Here is a 10,009-nt window from a genome sequence, read left to right on the forward strand (position 1 = left end):
GATCATGAGAAACTTTCTTATGAATTTCTTCAAAGAAAGCAAGATCTTGAGAAGCTAAGAGTGAGTTATGAAGATCTTTAGAAGGAGCGCGATTCATTACTTGCTCAACAAATCAGCACTTCTCAGGAAGAATTTGTTCCTCCATGCTTAAAGTGCATTGAACGTGAATCTGCCAATTCTTCACCTGAATGTTCAAATGCTTCAACTGTTACAAATTCTTCACCTGCCTCTACTATCACTAATTCCTCATCTGAGGACATTGCTAGTATCACTGACGATGCAGGGCTGAAGGAATTGTATACGACATGCATGTACAAGAGCCTCAAAGGGCATCAGATTCTTTGTGATGTGCTCAAAAAGCAGATCCTCAACAGAAACCCTAGAAAAGAGGGTATTGCCTTTGAGAGGAAACTTAATGCTGATGGAACATATTGGAAGCCTGAGCAGTACCCCAAAACCTCATGGGTTGCTGCAAAGGGACCTCCAGTTGATCCATCCATGTTATCTGGCTTTACATGTGAATCTCCTCATTCTTCTGATGAGTCATTTGACTCCAACTATAAACTGTTCAAAAATCAGAATGATGGAGTATTTGCTAGATATGTTGGGACTAACTGCAGGAACGGTTCCCCCATGAAGAAAATCTGGGTTCCCAAAAGTTATGTTGAAAGTCTTCAGGTGAATGTCCTCATGACACCACCTGTGAAGAATGGGAACCCCAGAACAAACTCTTCATATGGACCTAATTTTTCATATGGATCCAAGTCCTCATATGGACCAAATTCCTCACGTGGATCAAATTCCTCAAATGGATCAAAGTCCTCATATGACTATCATCGTGCTAACAACTCTGTTTCGCAGGGTAGAGCTAAGGGTTACGAATATGCACATCATTCTTCAAATCATTATGTTCATAAGTCCTCGAAGAATTTCTCTGCTCATTCATATGCTTACCCTAACCCCTCTTATGTGAAACGAAATGGTTTGGCTTCTATGCCACCATTCTCGTATGGTGCTCGCAGAGTGATGAACTCTTTGCCACCCCTTCAGATGTGGGTGGTGAAGAAAAGGAACTAATCTCTTCTGCAGGGTCAGGTCTCCAGACGTGCCTTAACGTCTGAAGAATTTGCTGGGGACCTGACAAAATTGCCTGAAAGGACGCAGGCTAACCATGATGAAATGAACTTTCATTTCACACGTCCTCATACTGCTATATCTGTTTACCGCTTGATGAAATTCATCTGATGAACTTAATATCATATTCTTCACTGATGAAGCATATGAGATTATAAGTTACACTAATTCATCTGCAGGATGACCAACCCAAAACCACTGAATGGGTCCTCGATAGTGGATGTACAAATCACATGACTGGTGACAAGAATCTTTTGATGGATGCTCCTTTATCACCCTCACATCTGAAGCATATCATTTTTGCTGACAAAGGCAAAACTCATGTATTGGGTCTTGGTAAGGTTGCGATCTCTAAGGATAAACACATGGACAAAGTCATGCTTGTTGAGTCCTTAGGATACAACCTCATGTCAGTCTCAATGCTTTGTGATCTTGATATGGTTGTTGTCTTTGGCAAGTATCGCTTTGTTGTGATTATGGAAGCTGACAATTCCAAAGTCTTCGAAGGCTTTAGGAGAGGAGATTTGTATATTGTTGATTTCTCTATAGGACCACAACCAGCCGTGTGCCTACTTGCAAAAGCTTCAGAAGGCTGGCTATGGCATCGACGACTTGGTCACGCAGGCATGAGGAATTTGCACATGCTTGAGAAGAAGAAGCATGTCATTGGCATTGAGAATGTCAAATTCCTCAAGGATCACTTATGCGGAGCCTGTGAAGCTGGAAAAATGACCAAGGCCAAGCATCCAGCGAAGACTATCATGACCACTACTCGTCCATTCGAATTGCTTCACATGGACCTCTTCGGACCTAATCATTACTCTGCAGTCACTAATGCTGCTTCTCTATATGGTTTTGTCATTGTTGATGATTACTCTCGATATACATGGGTACACATTGTTACTTACAAACATGAAGTGCAGGAAGTCTTCAAACGATTTTCTTCGAGGGCTTCAACCAACTTTGGTGTGAAGATCAAGCACATTAGAAGTGACAATGGAACTGAGTTCAAGAATTCCGGTCTTGATGACTATCTTGATGAACTTGGTATTACTCATGAATTATCTGCTCCTTATACTCCTCAGCAAAATGGCGTCGTGGAGTGCAAGAACAGAACTCTTGTTGAGATGGCTCGCACTATGCTTGATGAATACAAAACGCCTGATCGTTTTTGGATTGATGGAATTGATACTGCGTGCCACATCATCAACAGAGTATATCTTCACAAATTCTTCAAGAGGACGGCCTATGAACTCCTCACTGACAAGAAACCCAATGTGAGTTATTTCAAAGTCTTCGGTGCTAGATGTTGGATTAGAGATCCTCACCACAATTCAAAATTCGCACCGAAAGCACATGAAGGTTTTATGCTTGGTTACGGAAAGGACTCGCACACCTACAGAGTCTTCAACATTGTTCTTCACAAGATTGTTGAAACTGTAGATGTGCGGTTCGATGAAACTAATGGCTCGCAAAGAGAGCACCTACCTTCTGTGTTAGATGAACCAGCACCTGAGGATTCTATCAAGTTCAAGGCAACTGAAGATGTCATTCCTACTGAAGAATTTGCTGAAGAATTCATTCCAGTACGCGAAGAACATCGAGCTGACGCACCTGAAGGCAATGGTGCTGAGGAAAATGATCAAATACCTCGACGTCAACCAGCTCATCCTCGCGTTGCAAAAGAAGTACAAGTTGACAAGATCATCGATGACATTGAAGCGCCAGGTCCTCTCACACGCTCAAAAGCTTCACATTTATCTAACTTTTGTGGGCACTATGCTTTTGTCTCTATCACAGAGCCCACTAAGGTAGATGAAGCATTTTTGGAGCCGGAGTGGATTCAGGCTATGAAAGAAGAATTACATCAGTTCGAGCTCAACAATGTCTGGGAACTGGTCAAACATCCAGATCCTCACAAGCATAATATCATTGGCACAAGTGGATCTACCGCAACAAGCAAGATGAAAATGGCCTTGTGGTAAGGAATAAGGCACGACTGGTAGCTCAAGGCTACACATAGGTTGAAGGAATTGATTTCGATGAAACTTTTGCACCTATTGCTAGACTTGAGGCTATTTGCATATTACTTGCTTATGCTAATCATCATGATATCATCTTATATCAAATGGATGTGAAAAGTGCATTCCTCAATGGTAAGCTTGAGGAAGAAGTATATGTTGCTCAACCCCCAGGTTTTGAAGATCCAAAGAATCCTGACAAAGTCTTCAAACTTAACAAGGCCCTCTATGGCCTCAAGCAAGCCCCTCGGGCGTGGTATGATACATTGAAGGAATTATTCGTGAAGAATGGCTTCACACCCGGTTCACTCGATCCTACTCTCTTTACTAAATCTTATGATGGTGAACTGTTTGTGTGCCAAATATATGTTGATGATATTATCTTTGGCTGTACTGACCAACGTTATAGTGATGAATTTGCCTATATGATGAGTGAAGAATATCAAATGTCTATGATGGGAGAGTTGAAATTTTTCTTAGGTCTTCAAATTCTTTAACAACGCAATGGCATATTCATATCCCAGGAGAAATACCTCAAAGATCTACTGAGGAAATTCGGCATGCAAGATTGCAAAGGCGTCAAAATTCCTATGCCCACAAAAGGCCATCTATGCACTGATGAAAATGGTATTGACTTCGATCACAAGGTATACCGCTCCATGATTGGTTCTTTATTGTACTTATGTGCATCTAGGCCAGATATAATGCTTAGTGTTTGCATGTGTGCCCGATTTCAAGCTGCACCGAAGGAATCACACCATAAGGCTGTGAAGCATATTCTTCGATATCTAGCTCACACACCAACACTAGGATTATGGTACCCCAAGGGCTCTGTCTTTGATCTCATTGGATATTCTGACTCTGACTATGCTGGTGATCGTGTGGACCGCAAGTCAACTTCTGGCACCTGTCATTTCCTCGGACGATCTTTGGTCGGTTGGTCCTCGAAGAAACAGAACTGCGTATCACTGTCTACTTCGGAAGCTGAATACATTGCTGCTGGCTCTTGCTGTGCTCAACTACTTTGGATGAAGCAAACGCTCAAGGACTATGGCGTCAACGTGAAGAATGTGCCTCTCCTCTGCGACAATGAGAGTGCCATCAAGATTGCTCACAACCCAGTTCAGCACTCGAAGACAAAGCACATTCAGATTCATCATCATTTTCTTCGTGATCATGTGTTGAAGGGCGACATCTCCATCGAGCACGTGAAGACTAAAGAACAGTTAGCTGATATCTTCACTAAGCCCTTGGATGAGAAGAGATTTAGCAAGTTGCGGTGTGAACTAAATATCTTAGAATCTTCGAATGTTCGTTGAAAAGGACACACATCCTAACACTTATGCAAAATTGATGACTTAGGTGTGCAACACATGAAGAAACATTTTTCTTCAATCAATGAAGAATAACACTCTAAGTGTGAAGAAATTAATGAAGAATTTGATTCTCAGAACCTACAACAGTTGTACGCGGTGTCTGAAATCATCATTCTTATACGGTGGGTCACGCCACCACAAAAAGTTGAAAATCTTCAATTTGAGTTTTTCCTCAGTTTTTGAAATTCTTCAATTTTTCAAATTCTTCAACTTTACAAAATCTTCACTGTTTCCTTCGTTTTTCTTCATTGGCTATATATATATATATATATGAGTTTATGTCCTCTACAACATTCACTTATAGCTATTTCTTCAAGTTGTTTTTTTTGCTAAGTGAATGTGATCGGACCCTTCCCCTCTATGCTATACTCAACCCAATCTATTCACAAATTCTTCATGTGCGTTCTATTTGAAACTCGTTCAAAGTCTTCACTGTGTCCTTGGCAGCTGAAGAAATTGCGAACGAAACTTTAAAACAAACCTTATCCAAATTTTCGGTTTTGCCGCTCAAACTGTTCCGCATCCCACGATGCATTATTCTATTCACCCACGATCGTACACGATCTCCAGTATACAGTACGTGGGTGACACATGTCGCGTGAAGGAGAAGGGCAGGGGCATGTTCGTCCTAGATCTTCGGGCGAACAGTTTTTCACCGTGTCTATAAATACCCCTCTCCCCTTCCTCACTTCATTTACTCCGCTCGACCATCTCTCTCCCGCTCGAGCTCCTCAAACCCTAGCGCCACCGCTACTCCATCGTCGCTGGTGAGGAAGAGCTTCGCTGCCTCGACCTCGTCGCCGTCGTACTCACGCCGACCGCGGAAATCTTCACTCCGCCGCCGCCGTAGCTGTCTTCCTCCGTCGAGTTAGGGCAAGGAAGATCTAACCTGACGAACTTCCCGTCTGTTCTTCTCAGTTCGTCGTGTTCTTCATTTTGGGTAATTAAAAGTTACTTTTATTACTCGCTTTGATTCTCAAGCTTTCCTGAAAATCTTCAAAGGCGTTTATTATTCAAATCTTCACACATACGAACACCACACACTTCATGTGATCTTGAACTGTTTCTCTAAGCAACCATTTTCTTCAAGATTCCCTAATTATGTGGATCTTCGATCTGTACAACTCTGGAACCTAAGACAAGAACGCTTAGTGAAATTCCTCAAGGTTCATCTGGTCAAATTCCTCAAAACTTGTTCTTTTCAAAAACCTTCTCAGAACGCATATGAACTCTCCAAATTCCTCGCACCTGTACTCTATTCACAGGTACTCATGTCTGCTGCTGAATCACTAGGTTCTCATCAACTTAACTCATTTGCAGTGTTCCTCGAAGAAAAACTGCATACTTCTTCAGAGAACTCATTTGTTCAAATTCCTCAACTGAAGAATATGGCAGACGGTAAGAAGCCGCAGAAAAGAGGAAAGAAACCTGAGGTTATGACTGCGTTTGAAATCCCTGAGGAAATTTATGCTGACTATTGCACACCTGATGAAGCAAAATATGGAAAAGAGAACAAAAATCAGCGCAAGGTGCGCATTCAGAAGATTGAATGGAGATGGGCAAGGGAATGGAGGGAATACAGATATGTGACTCCAAAGTACATGAAGAAATTCGTCCTCAATCCTCCATGCCCAAGAGCTCCATTGGCACCTGGCCAAGTAGCTGACCCCACGAGCATCAAACGTGGTGAGGACTTTCCTGAAGAATGGGCTAAGCGCCAAGCCAAATTGGCAAGACAAGTCAAGCAGGCAGTGAAGAAATTCAATGAGGATTCTTCCACTGCTACTGCTACTGAGGCCTCAGTCAAACTGAGGAAATCCATGCCAAAGAAGCCTGCTCGTAAGCCAAGTGCTTCACCAACAGCGCCCTCACGGCCAAGTTCCTCAACAGCGCCCTCACGGCCAAGTTCCTCAGCAGCGCCCTCACAGAAAATTCCTCACACTGCTACTGCTCTTTCAAAGTCCTCATCTCCTGTGCATCTGACTACATGTCAAAGGACTGCTGGTTTTTCGATTGCCTCTGGTGTTTCATCAAGTTCCTCTGCTGCACCAAAGTCATCATCTGGCCCGACTCTGCTAAAGACCAAAGCAACAGCTGGACGAGGTCCTCGGCCAAGTCCGAAGAAACAGGTCGCATTCCATGTGCCTTCTGATGATGAAGCTTCTGATGATGAACTCGCAGAAATCATCAGAGACAGACAGGTAAAGGCCGCTAGAGCCAAAGGCACATCTGTGCCACTGCTGTTGGATCCGAGGAAAATCCTCGATTATATTGATCTCTGGCACAAGGATCCAAACACCCCCATGCCTGATTTTCATCTGACCGCTGGTCAAAGTCACATGCTGACCCATTTCATCACTGAAGAGAAATGGAAGCTTGAAAAGGCAAGAGAGATTAAGAAAGCTCAATACAGAAAGGAGAAGCTCCTGAAGAAAAACGTTGTCAGAATGACACTTGAGGAACTTCTCCAGGCTTAGTCTGAAATTCAAGCCCTCAGCAAGGATTTTGATGCCTACTATGCTGATTGGCAAGGAGCCAAAGTCAGATTCGTCAACCTGATGAAAAAATTCACCAATGTTGCTGCTCCAACGCAACATGAAATTCCTCAGGCTGAAGTCTCAGCTCAGCCGACTGAAGAACATGCCAGCACCGCTGATGAAGTTCAGGATGCTGATGAAAATGCTAGTTCCAGGGCTGATGATCCTATTCCAGCCGCTGAAGAAATTACCAGGGCATCCACTAGTGGTGCGCCTGAAGAAACTGAAGAAGTCAGGACAACTGCATTAGTTGCGCCTGAAGAAAATCAACCAGATTCCTCAGCTCCATCTGCACCTACACCAACTCCAATTCTTCCATGTGCATTTGATGTGAAGAAGACCAAGGCTACAGAGCGAGCTGTAGTGAAGAAAAGGAAGGCATCAGCTGTGTCAAACTCTTCGGCTGCGAAGAAACTGAAGCCAATGACCAGCTCACTCGAAAATCCAATTGATGCTGTTCCGATTTCCTCCATGCCAACAAAGGACCTTGTTCCTTTTGGAGAAGACTATGAGATCCCCATCGGATCTGATGAAGAACATCCTTCTGCTGCTTCGTCAGAGCAGATTGATGAAGAAATTGAAGTGGAGGCAATCCCTTCAACGCCAGTCATTTCCTCACCTATGCCTCAGTTCACAGTTGAAGAGGCTGGTGTTGAGGAAATTGAAGATGAAGATGTGGACATAGGGTGCACCACACCTATGATGAATGATGATTTTTGGGAAAGTCAGCATCCCAATACTCCTCTCTTCACCCCGATCCAACAGATTCCTCAGTCCCCTGCACCAACAGTTCAAATGGGCTCTGAAGAAACTCAACCCACTCTCTCTGTGCATGAAGAAATTCAAGCCACTAGTGCTGATGAACCTGCTGCTGCTAGTCCTTAGACTGCACCTATTGAGGAACAAGAAATTCCTCAGCCTGAAGAACCTGAGCTCGCGATTCCTGAGGTGGTGATGCAACTCACTGACATCCCTCTGCCAAAGTAAAAGAATCCGTTCTCAAGCAAACAAAAGTTTAAGGCTGAAGATTTCTTTGCCGAGCATGTATTCTTCACTGATTATAATCCATATGATTCTGCTCGCATAAGGAAGAGGCATTTCTGGACTGCCAGCCAAGCCAATTTCTATTCCTCAGTGCTCTTCAACAAAGACAAAGTCTTCGATCATGCACATATTCCTCATGTGGACATGGAGTCTCTGCCCGGCTTTGAGGCAGTCCTCAGTGTTCTTCATGACGCAGGACTTCTAAATTTCTGCATTGATATCTGTGACTGGAATGAAGAACTCATTCTTCAATTCTATGCAACTCTGCACATCACCGGAGACGCTGAAGACGTGAACTCCTGGGTATTAGACTGGATGTCTGAAAATACTCACTACAAGGCACCTGCAACTGAATTGCTTCGTGCTCTACCACTCAGTCCTCCACTTGATGATGCTCGTTGTATCTACAACGAACCAGAACTTTCAAATCACTATATGCAAGTGCTGATGAAGCCATTGAAGCTAAGGCAGGCCCCACGAACCAAATTCCTCGTCAAGGAATTACTCTATGTGCCTCGGACTGTCTATCGAATTCTGACGAAGATAATGAGTCCCATCAAAGGCCACGACTCAAATGATGAAGAAGTCGTTGGCATCATGAAGAATATGCTTTTTAACATCATTCATGGCGTTCCCATAAACTTCCATGATTTCTTCATGAGGACTCTGGCCAATATTGCTATGTCACCATTCGAGCTGAAGCCCTATGCTCCTTGGATTATGAGATTCATCAGGGCAAGATCTTCCCTAAATTACAAAGCTGACACTCTGAACCACGGTAGCTACTTGCCTCCCATTGAAGTCCTCAAACGGACAGTTTCATCAGCTGATGACAAAGGCAAGGCCGCTGCTGTGATCGATGAAGGCGTTCGTCCTTTGGATGGTCAATTTCGCAAGGCTGCATCTTACTCTACCAATGACGATTCTGCCACACATGACTCTGCCGCCAATACCTCAGCCAAGCAAAATCCTCAAGCCACAGCACCCAGGGGTGATGACTGACCGTGAGTTACTCCTCAGTCTTCATCGGAAGGTTGATCGCAATCATAAATGGGTCAAACGTCAGTTTGGTTCAATTCTTCACAACATGACCTCAACACACAATGCAGTGAAGAAAAACCAATACTACCTCCATGAAACCTTCAACCGTACCTGGGCTATTCTCTCTCATGTCTACAGCGCTGCTGATCTGAAGAATATGGGTCTCAAGGAAGAATTTGACTGGTATGCACCTCCACCGAAGAAATTCAAGAAGGTCAAAGTTCCTTCCTTGGTGGCCAGCTCTTATTCTTCATCACGTGACACTGATGAGTATGAAGATTTGGATGACACTGCGGCAGGCCCTGCTACAACAAACAACCCCGACAACGCTGGCGCTCCTCCATCGACTTGAAATTCTTCAGGGGCGTTAGTCCTCAGATTCAATCCTTTTGGTCATTTGATGACAAAGGGGGAGAAATCTGAGTTAGTCTTCAAGCGGGTCTATATTAAGGGCATTTTTTAAGTTACAACTCTCGTTCTTCTGAAACTTTTATTTCGATCGAGTTGTAATCTTAAACCCGATGGTGCGCTCATACTTTTGCTGCATTATGCTCTACATGCTTATTTCCTCGTTAATGGCATTGCACGCATGCTGAATCTCATCAGGCACCATATTTCATCATGCATTTCAAATTCTTCATATTATATATTAAATGCGTGTATGAATTACAAGATATAGGGGGAGATCTCCATGATTCAACTCTTCAAATGTGCAATGCCTCAAAAGCAAATTCCTCACTATGCACATCTTCAGGGGGAGTTCTTCTATATCTTGCAATCAAATTCCTCAAAATCAGTATATACACTTCATATATTTATCCCCGTTGAAAACTTAACCTATGTTGTCATCAATCAC

The sequence above is a fragment of the Triticum dicoccoides genome, chromosome 2B, assembly GCF_002162155.2.
Source record: "Triticum dicoccoides isolate Atlit2015 ecotype Zavitan chromosome 2B, WEW_v2.0, whole genome shotgun sequence".
Taxonomy (NCBI): domain Eukaryota; kingdom Viridiplantae; phylum Streptophyta; class Magnoliopsida; order Poales; family Poaceae; genus Triticum; species Triticum dicoccoides.